The sequence below is a fragment of the Ambystoma mexicanum genome, chromosome 7p (assembly GCF_040938575.1).
Source record: "Ambystoma mexicanum isolate Mex_15411 chromosome 7p, UKY_AmexF1_1, whole genome shotgun sequence".
NCBI classification, from domain to species: Eukaryota; Metazoa; Chordata; class Amphibia; order Caudata; family Ambystomatidae; genus Ambystoma; species Ambystoma mexicanum.
The window spans coordinates 783,253,100-783,265,743 of record NC_090939.1 but is presented as its reverse complement, the minus strand read 5'-3'; positions in this window follow the sequence as shown (position 1 = coordinate 783,265,743).

Genomic DNA, 12,644 nt, shown 5'->3' with positions numbered 1-12,644 from the left:
GCTCACTGTCTCTAGAGCCCTGGTTCTCTCGAAGCTGGACTACTGTAACAGCCTCTATCTAAATCTGCCCACCTCTACTCTTCGCCCTTTGCAACTCATCCAGAACAGGACAGCAAGACTTGTCCTTGGCCTCAAGCCCAGGGACAGTATCTCTCCAGGACTGAAATCACTACACTGGCTCCCAGTGACTGTGAGGATCAAGTTCAAAACCCTTTACATTGTCCACAAGGCCGTCTGGGGCCTTGGGCCAAAATACCTTTAACTCTCTCTTCCTAAATATCTTCCTTCTCGAGCTCTTCGCTCATCCGCCTCCAACTCCCTCAGGGTCAGCCGCTTCTTCAAACAACGAGTTGGGGGCAGATCTCTCTCAGCTGCAGGGGCCTCCCTCTGGAACAGCCTTCCTGCCTCCCTGAAACTTGAGGAGAACCATCTCCGGTTCCAGAAGCACCTCAAAACCTTCCTCTTTGCCTCTGCTTTCTCTCCCCCTCTCCCCTGCTAATACTACTGAAACTGCACTGAATCTGCAACTGGGCCACTCACCGTTCTCGGTCCTTGGCCCAGCCACTCTCCCCTGCACTGCCTCCCTGGCAACCCTTGCACTACGGGACTGTGTCTGTATCCCTATAGCCCCCCTTCCCAGCACTTGCCTGCACTTACCTCGCACTTGCCACCAGCTGGCCCTTGTTATTTATCCTGTATGCTGTATGCTAATAACCCTGTACTGTACTTTCCCCTCTCTCTTTCCCCCTTGCACTTTTCCCTTGCCCTCTACCCTTGCACTTCCGCAATCTGAATGACACCTGGCCTAGTAGGATCGTTGCCTATCTCCCCTTGTCCCCCCCCTGCCTCGTCGCACCTTGAAACACTTGTGTATAGGCGCGTTACAAATGCCATATCATATCATATCATATTTGGCTCTCCTTAATCATAGGACCCGGTCAGCTATTATGCTATCCTAGTTGCTGTCTCCCAGGTGAACTAATCCTTGAGCAATCTTTAGTCCTTTGTAAACCAAGGTAGTATTAGGCAAAAGTGTCAGGATTCACCCAGGTGGTTTTATTTATTTATTTATGTGTTCATTTATAAAGTGCGTAATAACAGCATTGTGGTTTCTAAGCACAGGATCGGGATTCAAACCTGTGTGACGCTGCATTGTCTTGCTTCCAAGACAAACACGCTGCCCCAGAGTTGTCCTTCCTTTTAGGCAAGTCCTGTCCTTGAAGATTTTTAGGCAGCTTCCCAAATGGTCTTTTGGCAAGTTTGTCTCTCTGTGTCTGTTGCAGCCACTTTTTAACCCCGAGGTCCGACCCCCGAAATATTGAGATCAAGAGGTGTTAACTTATTAGCCTTGAATTTTCATCAGACCTTTATGGTCCTCTCCTCCTCCAAGATTCAACCCCCCTTTGCTGATTGGCCCTTGGAGTTCTATGATTGAAAGGATGTGAATGATGGATTCACCCACCTTTATTACTTTTTTTACACATGTAATTTGCACTGAAAAAGGCCAAAGTGACAACTTTCTTAATTTTACACATAAACATAATAACATGCCCCTGTCATGAGGATCCGCTTCAAGCCCAATGCCAAGTGCAACTCCTGGTACGATTCCGACCTTGTCACCCTTAAACGCAAGTGCAGGGTGGCTGAGAGGAAATGGCAAGCATCCTGTGCATCCTCTGACAAACTGGCCTGCTGCCTGCTCCAAAGGCAATACCGGCTCTCTGTCCGCACTAAGTAGAGAGCCCACCTCCAAGCCCGCATCTCTACGGCATATAATAACTCAGCCAAACTCTTTAAAATCTGCAAGGAGCTGGCAAATCCTGCTGCAGTCTCTACTTCTCCTGTCCACTCCCAAGCCCTCTGCACAGCCCTGGCTTCTCATTTCATCTCTAAAACCCAGGACGTCTTGTCCACCCTCTCGTCCTCTCTTCTCCTCCCTCTACTCTCTCCTCTATTTCTGGCCCCTCTGTGGCCGCCTCTCCTCCTTCTGTCTCTTCCTTTCCTCTGTTATCCCCTGACGAGGTTTCTAGACAAGTCTGATCTATGAAAGTCTTGTCAAAACAGGTTCTTCCCTGTTCTTCCAAAATCATCCAGGACCACATTGACACCCTCGCTCTGCCCTGGCTGACTTCTGCAATCACTCCTTTGCCACTAAAGCCCTCCCTTCCCCCCTGAAGCATTCTCTTGTCCACCCTCTTCTCAAGAAACCCTCATCCGACCCCTCCTGCCCAGCTAACTATCGCCCAATCTCCATTACTCCTTATTTGGGCAAACTCCTGGAAAACCTGGCCATCTCCGAGCTTAATCTTCACACTGAATCTGTTGGTTGTCTCCATGACCACCAGCCTGGCTTCAGAGCAGCCAGAAGCACTGAAACTGCTCTCCTGAACATCCATGAAGACCTGCTCTCTAATCTTGATTCTAATCTCCCCTCTGTCCTCATCTTACTTGATCTCTCTTCTGCCTTTGACATGGTCAACCATGCCATCCTGCTCAACTGTCTCCATGATAGCATGGGCATCAATGATCAGGCCCTGGCCTGGATGACCTCGTTCCTCTCTGATCGACCCTCCCAGGTCCAACTTGGTTCCTTCCTTTCCTCTATTTCACTCTCTACGTGTGGCGCTCCTCATGGGTCTAACCTCTTTCCTTGGCTTTTCAACCAATACGTGGCACCTCTCGCCCACTGCATTGCCGCCCTCTGCTCCAACGTTCAGTGCTATGCGGATGGCACTCAGCTAATTTTTAGGCTCCCCTCTGCCACCTCTTCTCCTTCTCTCATCTTTGACTGTCTGCTGCTATCCAGGAGTTGTGTGCTGCCAATGATCTCTGCCTTAATGCCAGTAAGACGGAGATTCACCTCATCAGCATATCTGCACCCTCCTTTCATGTCACTCTCTGGCCAGCCTCCCTTGGCCCTCTTCCTGCTCCCACCTGTGAGGCTAAGAACCTCAGGGTCATCTTCGACTCCATACTCTCCTTTTCTCCTCACATCTCCGATGTCTCTAAGTAGTCGAACTACCAACTGCACCTCCTCAGAGGTATTATACCTTTCCTCTCCCTCATCCCAGAAGCTCACTTTTACTAGAGCTCTGGTTCTCTACTGCAACAGCCTCTTTCTAAATCTGCCTGCGTTTACTCTCCGCCCTCTGCAACTCATCCAGAACAGGACTGCAAGACTTGTCCTTGGCCTCAAGCCCAGGGATTGTATCTCTCCAGCACTGAAATCTCTTCATCGGCTCCCAGTGACTGCAAGGATTAAGTTCAAGACCCTCTGCATTGTCCACACGGCCTTCTGGGGCCTGGGTCCTCAATACCTCCAACTCTCTCGAAGTGAATAGCTTCCTACTCAAGCTCTTCACTCCTCCACCTCCAATTCCCTCAGGGTCAGACGCTTCTCCAAGCAACTATTTGGGTGTAGATCTCTTTCTTTGGCTGGGGCCTCTCTCTGGAACAGCCACACCTGCCTCTCTGAAACTTGAGGAGAACCATCTTCGGTTCCGGAAGCACCTCAAGACATTTGCTTCTGCCTTCTCTCTTCCTCTTCCCTGCTGATCTCCTGTCTGATACTGCACTGGTCACCTGGATACCCTTTGATTTCGGGCCCATGTCCCTTCCCGCCCAGTTACACACCTGCACTGACTCCTGGCAACCCTTGCACTTGGGTCTGTATCTGTAAACCTACAGTCCCCCTACCTGCACTTATTGTACACCTGCTGTCTGCACTTAACCTTGCACCTTCCACCTGGCTGCACATCTTGTTATTGTTTGTTCCCATGTAGAGCACTGCCCCCTCTCCCCTCCACTGGCACTTTTTCTCTTCCCCTCTCCCCTGCACTTGTGCACTTGTGCAATCTCAATGGCACTTGGCCTAGTAAGATTGTTGTCTCTGCCCTTCCTCTGTTCCCTTTCCCTTGCCTCGTCGTGCCTTGAAACACTAGGTAATAGGTGTGTTATAAATGCCATATCATATCATGTTTCGACCCAGCTTCTCATGCCCTACTCATGAAAATGTTCCTGTTTCGGCAGGATATTGCACGTGCAAACTGAGGTTTTTAAATATTATAATAGTTGGGAATGTGACATTTTCTACCTCGATAACTAATTTAGTAAGCCACCATCTCCCCAACTTTCAAATTCAGAACATCTTTGAGGAAGCTAGAAACACATGTTAGATTGTTACAGGTGAAAAATGCATCTGTTTTGATTCAAATTAAGAGTTTTAAGTTTTTGTCAATTTTGGATAACGGTTTCACTCTAAAGGCTGTTAGACACTCTAAAACAATTAAGTCCATTTGAATTATACACTGTACACTTTAAGTCCAGGATCTGTGTGTTGACATGTATCTCAGAGATGTCTTTGAATTGAGGTTGTTTTGAAATTGTTGCTTTCGAAATTGCTTATTGACTAAAAATATTATATTGTTTAAATTTAAAATGTTTCTTTTCTTTATAGAAATGTTATTCTTAAAGAAAAAATGCCCTTGATGAAGAATTGTTTGCTACTCGAAACGCATTGGGCCTACCATCTTGTATGAATAATAAATCGTCTTGCTTATGAATTTATCCTTCAAGTTGTCAAAATGTAATTATTTAGTGAAATTTTGAATATATATCTAAAGTGCCTTTAAAAGACTTTCCATCTTTAACGATTCTCTAATCAGCATTAGGCTTTGGCCTTTTAGATAGTGTGCAGGGGACGAAGCTTTCCTAATAGGAAAACACTCTCTTTTGTCCAATTATCTATCTGTGCACAGAATTCCAATGAGCCATATAAAGAATGTTACAGCTCCCTAATGATATGGACGGTATAGAAAGGTGTAACACCAAGAAGCAGCTAACCAAGTATTAATCTCTTTTGTCCTCTATCTCCAGCCTAGGTGCCAAGGCTGAGCACCTCTCCCCCGCACCTTTACTTTGTTTAATATCTCTGGATATATATAAAAATATACAACCTATATGTAATAAGATCGTCCAAATCAAGGTGTGCACAGTGTGTTGTCCACGTTTCACAGATAGATACTTACCTAGTGGTTGCTTATGTGGTGATTGCTCCTCCACTGGAGAATTACACATGAGAATGTGGGTATACATTTGAGTCATTAACTTGTAGGGCTACATATTATAGTGCATACTAAATATTGGCCGGTACCGCATTTACTTTTCTTGCTGCATTTTGTTTACAATTGTGACAATCATGACGTCACGTCCATCATAACGGTGTGACGTCATCACGCTCCCCCAAGACGCCAATATACATGGCAGCATTCTAGCGGCGTTCCCCTTCCGCGGACGCTGCTGCAGTACACAGAGCCATTCCTGAGGAATTTATCCATATAGGTAAGCTAGAGTGGGGGGAGGTTTTACACTTCTGGGGAAAATACAATGATGTTTCCATTTACTGGATGGTTATTGTATGTGACACATTCTCTGTTGTTACAGATGAATGAATTTGGTGTCAGAGGGCAAAATTTGGGAAATCGTGGAGTATTGCCATACAGCAGCACAGACTGTGAGGGTAAGCACTTTTGAAGTTCATATTTTAGGCTATTTGTTATGACTAAGCATCACAGTGACAATATTGTTAGATAGCCACACAATACCATATTCCATCCCTCATTTACAGAGAGAAGACAGATCTCTGCTCATCTTTACATTTTAATTGACGACAGTGCCGAGGAAGAATCTTACACACCTCAACTCTAGGACGTGAGTTGTAACCCATCTGTGTATAGCCTAAAGACTCCATGTACACACTATGGACTTTATCCTGAGCTAAAGGATTCCAACATTACATTGTAGGTTTACTGTATGAAAAAGAAGATTGACTCTTCTGGATTTCTATACTTTAATTGAGGCGTCTAAATCCCGCTGAGGATGGACATTTTCTAAGATAAAACATATTATTATCCAGTCAATAATGTTTACACACTATGGACTGATGGGCCAAATGGTATACTGACAACTGTGTGACAATTAGTGACCACATACTTTAAGGATAGCAAATGGGGTTTCTAGCATTAATGAAAGCTAGTTCTCTGGGTAGTGACATATGTATTCATACTACTTTGACCAAATCTATTAGAAATGTGTTTCTTGGTGGTTTAACTCACTAATATATGCCTGCATAGACTTAATTCTAAGGTACAATATGGAAAATGTCTTTTTGAAGAAATTAATGTATTTAATTGATTGTTTTTAGATCAATCATTACTTGAAGACCCCTGATGAAGAGTATTTATCTCGAAACGTGTTGGGTCAATATCTGCTAATGAAATACATGGTTTTATGTGAAAAGAACTGTGTAACACTTGTTTGGCATATGCACACAAAACAAGTTTATTGTTCATAGGAATTTCATAATTTACATATATTTGTTATAAAGATATACACAATTGTTTGGCTTTCTAATAAGCCAATGATAGAGTTCAGGGGACGGGAGTTCCTTAATCTCTGGGAACTTCATTTGTTGCTTATGGCTTCTCCCAGAGACCAGGCCCCATAAAGTTTATTGATCACTTCCTGACTGTTCTGCCCAACAACTGACATTTTCTCAGCAATCGAAACTTCCTTACATGTTGCATCTGAAATAAAATAGCCTTTTCAATCGGTGGCATGTATTTTTCATTTATTTATTTTACTAAATTGCATAACGCCATCACTGTTCATTTTATCATCATGATATGTTCATTCTTAGCAACATTTTTAGTCCATGTGTTTATTATTTCAGCTGCACTACATGCAAGGCCACTGCAGAAAGTGTATTTTCTGTTAACAAACAGCCTTTTTTATGTGACAGATGCAAGTCAAATTCTGCTGTTCATTCGGTCTTTCACAATGTGCATTTAACTCCTATCTGCAATATGGTTTTACTTCTTGCATACTCCTTGCTTCAACTCTAGAAAACGCACAGTCTGACTTCACTAGGCACCTTGGTTGTGTTAAAGTTTGAGGATGGCTTTTCATTCTACCAGTGTGCCTTTCTCACAGAAAAATGTATTTTGCATTAGAAGCCTAACTTGCCCTTTCTGTTTATTTTCCTGGGCTGAAAATATTCCACAGCAATAAGTATTTGAGGCTTTGGCTGTTTCTGTGTTCAGTTTCCCATACTGAGTCTACTAAAAGTGTCTATTTGTTGACCCGTGAGTTGCTCATGCATGTGATAAATTTGTGTTCAGGGAGGATCATGTTCTGAAGCTGAGTTATCACAAGCAACCCATACTTCAACAAGCAAACTGCTTTCTGAAATCTTGCCGGAGCAATGCTCTGTCTTGTTCTGATCCATTTTCTGTACAGAAAAATATAACACAATGGACCAGTGGATACAGGATGACAATGGATTCTTACTCACTATTTTTCTTCACAACATTTTTAATATATGTTTAATTACAAAAATTGTTTTTTTAAAAGTTATCACACAATTCACCTACAAAATTGACAAGTTTCTGCTCACATTCTTTTCCCCATCATTGACTCAAAATCATGTTCCCCTTACAGCAGCATGTCTCGATTTTACAAAAAATGACAGTATATCATCAGTCACTATCCACAATTGTTAATTAACACAGTGTTTGGTTCCCTTTCTTTACTATAGGTGACGCAATATGTATGTTACTATTCCAACAGATTTTTAGGTCGGCACATGTTTCGGTTGTCAGGGCAGGACATCACTGGTTGTGTCCTTTTGTTGATGCAACCTTCATCAGGACAAGAAACAGAGTACCAATTGCGTCTTGCTTCACATACACTGGGGTGAGCCACACCAGCTATAAAAATGAATAAAACTCATTCTCATCTATTTATCGATGTCAGCCTCTCTTATTCTCAAAAAACTCTTACTGTGTCATATAGTAATTCTCACAAGTAATTACGCCATCTGACTCACCTCCACATTTCATTCCTGGGAGAGATACAGATGTGATGGACGAATCCCAACTCAATTTCCTGCACTGCGGACTCATCATCCCGCCTGAGATGGGATCATGAAGGAGCTTGCTACACATTCCTTTTATTTATATTTATAGTCCTAAATGCACACTCTAACTGAAGGTTTCTGATAAACCTACATGCTTTTTAATTCCTCATTGACACATGCATGCAGCAAGTTGATGAAGTGATTGAAACAAAGTGTCCCACAAAAAATGTACCACATCAAGGAACTGGACTGGATGTAGGAAAAAGAGTTTACTAAGTTAACTAGTTTCATTATTTTTCCACGTTCCACCAGTTTGGTAGCGTAAATGGAGGCTTGTCGGGTTTTAGAATTGAGATGCTAATGTGAAATCTCACCTCTTTACCAAAACACTCCACAATAATTTGTGCCTGCCCTGCTCCTTGCTATTTATTAAGTAATTAAAACAAACAACCACAGTTTGTGTCAGGTTGCTAGGCTAGCCCAGCCCCTGCTGTGAATGCAGGACCTTTGCCAATGACAGCTTTGAAAATGACCTGCTTTGCACTGTGGCCACTCCTAATGTCCTACTGAGAGTAATACAGATGATCGATAGCATGGAGTATCAAGGGTCTTGCAGTTGCAGGACCCACAGGATGCCTTTATCTGCAACTGAGGAGGACAGAAAGACTCACACAATTGAGGTCTGTACCGGCTCATCATCATGCATTTTATGCATCATATTGGGAGAGGAGAAACCTCTAAAACTAAGCAATATACAACATTCATGATGATGATACTGGCCAGACCAGGTGATCATGTAGTGACACGAGTCATTGCCTTCCTGCATTGTGTAGACTGTACCATGAGAGCACAGCTGCAACTTGGAGGTCAGCGAGGATTCAGGTGGAGGAAGGGTTAGAGGAACATCAGTGAGTAATGTGTTGAATGACAGGTGGCCACACAGCCAATGGTGAAAGTATGGCCTAAGGTCTACATGTGAGGTCTCTTGTCTTGGGAGAGGGGAACAAGCTTTTATGGATGCAGGTGGTGCACTTTCATAGATGTTGAATGGCACTCAGTGGACTAGCTGCATGTTATGGCAGGTGCAAGACAGTTCTCCTTTCACAATTCACGTACTTTAACCCTTTCACTTGCATTCAGACTTATTTATACATCCAGAAATTTGTCAGAATGTGCTTATGGATGTATAAATGCATCCACATTTTCATTGCAAATCATTATATGCCTGGCAGTGGCCCAAACTCAAAACGGATAAGTCAAACCTATCCAGCTCTCAGAACTGGGATTCCTTTTACTGCTGATAATTTTCAATAGTGCTTCTCAAATTCTCCAAGCAGAAACATAGTGCCTCTGATAGTGAAGTCTGGTGTGGTGCATGTTAACACATTATTGAATCCTGACTCCATTGGCTGGAACGGTGCTGCAAGCAGCATTGGAAGCAGACTTTGCAAACTTCCCAGCATGCAGATGTTGAAATTCCAGTTCATTGCAGTTACAGTGCCGGAAGGAGCTCAAGACCCTCCTCTTCAAGCAGTGGCTCCTCCCTAATGTTAAGGTTCATACCCCGTCCACTCCCTACCATACCTGAGACTGGGTGATGTGAATTCCACTGTTTCCTACCCAGTTACTTGTACATTGCTAAAAATTACCCTCCCTGTCCTGTTGTTAGATCTCCATTCTCTGCTCACTAAATGTGCTCATCCCCCTGTGATTATAAAGCACAGCTTTGCTTCCGGAATCTAGGTCAGCGCTTAATAAATACCATAATAATAATAATAATAATAATAATAATAATAATAATTGCATTGCATGGGCCAAAGTGAAGCATTGTCCTGTATTATGTGCTCTTGACTTCTCAAATGATGAGTCGACCCTGCCAGTTATGGAGCAGTTATTATCCATGGACCTCGGTGATGCAGAGGTTTGCTCTGCATATGACAATTTGGTACTGGGCATGAGGGTAATGAAACGTGCCATTAAATGTAACAGTTGATTTGATGAGGTTTGTAGGATATCAATGCTCGATATTCGAAACAAATTAAAGCGTGGTCAGGGTGTGGACAGGGGTGAATTGAGACACCTTAGAGCACAGTATAAACATCTAATCAAGCTTAAAAAAGACAACCATGTACAGCAAAAATGGAACAGTTTGCAGGAAGCATTTAAATCCAGCGACATTTGCTTATTTTGGAAAATAGTAAGTCGGAATAGAAAAGGTACTAGCAATGATGTGGCTACAAACATTAATCCAAGTACCTGGAGGAAACCCTTCCAGAATCTGCATGGTACGGTAGTCCTAAATGATATCAAGGGTACTGCATTATGGGAACAAGAGGGCGGGAATAATGCAGGCCCAATTCAGTTTGAGCTACAGGAAGTTACTAGCGCTATTCATTCCCAACCCTGGCCCCTGGACCAGACATAATTCCCATTGATCTTATCAAGGAAGAACTGATTGTACGGGCACCAGTATTGTGGCATTTGTTCAATTCATTTCTTAGACTCAATAAGGTGCCTCCATCCTGGCAAAACACCACTATCATCCCAATTTATAAAAGGCATGTAGAGAGGATATGGGAAATTTCAGGCCAATCTCGTTGTTCGATGGCATGGGGAAAGTATTTACCAGAATAATATGTGAACATCTCCAGACATGGGTCGTGCAGGAAGAACTGGTTGACCACCTGCAGGCAGGCTTTTGTCCAGAAATTAGCACCATGGACCAGGTATTCCACCTACCATTAGTCAAACAGAAATATACGGTCTTGAGAAATATGAATCTGTATACTGTGTTCATGGACCTCAAGACGGAGATGTGTCCTTGCCACCCTGTTGTTTCTAATATATATAGATGAAGTAATATGGTATGGTAGATTGAAATGCCTGGATCAACCCAATCTCAGTCTAGAAGCAATTCCAATACTTCTTTTTGCAGATAATGCTGTGTTTTTATGTACATCTGCAAGGGGGCTGGAGACTACACTTGAAGACTTTGTTGAAAAATGTACTGGGCATACATTTGAGATAAACACAGGGAAAACAAAATCTCAAATTTTCTGGCCAGCATTTTAAAAATTCACCAAGATCAAACTGAGCGTCAACTGAAACTCCATAGAACAAATTTGATACCATAATTATCTAGGGACAAGACTAAACGATCATGGTGACTGGAAAACTCAAATGGTCAAATCTAGCTCAGTATTAGGCAAGTATGGGGTGGCACTCTGGAGATTCTTTTCTTGCTCATGGCTGGGGTGCAATCCCACCAGCCCTTATTATGTAAGCTGCCCAGGCAAATTCTGCAGCATTGTATGGTGCAGAGACCTGGGGATAGTCAGCCAGTAGTAAATTGGTCCTGGGTGAAAGATGTTTTCTCAAACGTCTGCTTGGCATGTCAACAGCATGCCCATGTTACCTTGTCTATCTAGAGCTTGGCCTTGTACCGATTCATGGCAATGTTGCCCTTAGGCCAGTACTTTATTAGGCAAGACTGTGGACAACTCCTGAGATTAAGACATATCGCGAGGCAGTTATATACATGCTGGATTCTGAGGGTGGCAGACCATTACCCTGGTTTGTTCACATTAAAAAATACTAGTGGGAATTGAAGCTGGACGAACTATGGCATAACCACCTGGCCATTATTAAAAGTGATGTGGAAAAAATCAAGAGTTTCATAGGGGGCCATTGAGGTCGGATTGGCCAATGCTTGTAGTGGGCTGGCAATGGATGATACTTATTTGGGTAGTAAGTCGACCCTAGGATTTCAAAAAACCCTAGAGGTTGTTAACCCCCCCCAGCCCCCTTAGAATGTAGCCTGTACATGAAATTTAGGTTAGGCCAATTGAATCTGGCATACCGTACAAAAAAGTGGGATATTGCTGGAAATGACTTATGCATGGTGTGTGATTCAGCTAGGGAATCCTTGGACCACTTTTTGTTCTTTTGTTAGGGCTATCCTGTGACCAGGAGTAAATACCTGAAGGCAATTTGTAATGCACACCGTATACGTCAAACAAGCGATGCACTTGTGCTGTTCAGGCATTGTAATGACATCAACACAGTATACTCTGTGGCAAATTACATTCACCAGGCAAGGTGCACAAGAGCGAGAATATTGAAAATCGAGGGAAACAGGATTTGGATTTGTAATAAAAATGCTCAATACAACAAACTCCATCTTGGTATCAATAATGTCTAATATCCCTAGAAAAGTAATCTCTCCTGTGAGGGATGTACATGCACTTTATTGCCCTTTTGCACTTTAAAATGTTGCTGCTAAAAGCTTGTAAATGTACTTTTTGCAAATTGTCTTGGGATTTTTTTTTGTATTGAATTATGTTTTGACTGTATGGATTAATATTGTTTCGTGCATTTCTCTGTTACCTATTCGATTCCCCCTTTCTTTGCTTTTTAAGAATCTGGAAATGTATTTTGACATTGGAAGCCGTTAAGGAAATAGGCTACTATTGATATTCGTAGATCCTGTGTGTGTTTTTGTTTAAGATATGGCTCCTATAAAATCCAGCACCTTGTTATAGGAGGTTCATAAATGGAATAGATTGAAAATCGTGTAGGTTAACATATACTGCATTGCGACCCCATTGGTTTAAATGTGGTCCCATAAGTATTGCATATACATTCCTTGTTTCATTTTTATACAATGATATATGTATGTTGTATCCACCCTCTGTACAATCTTGACGTTGTTGATCTTAACTTATGTATT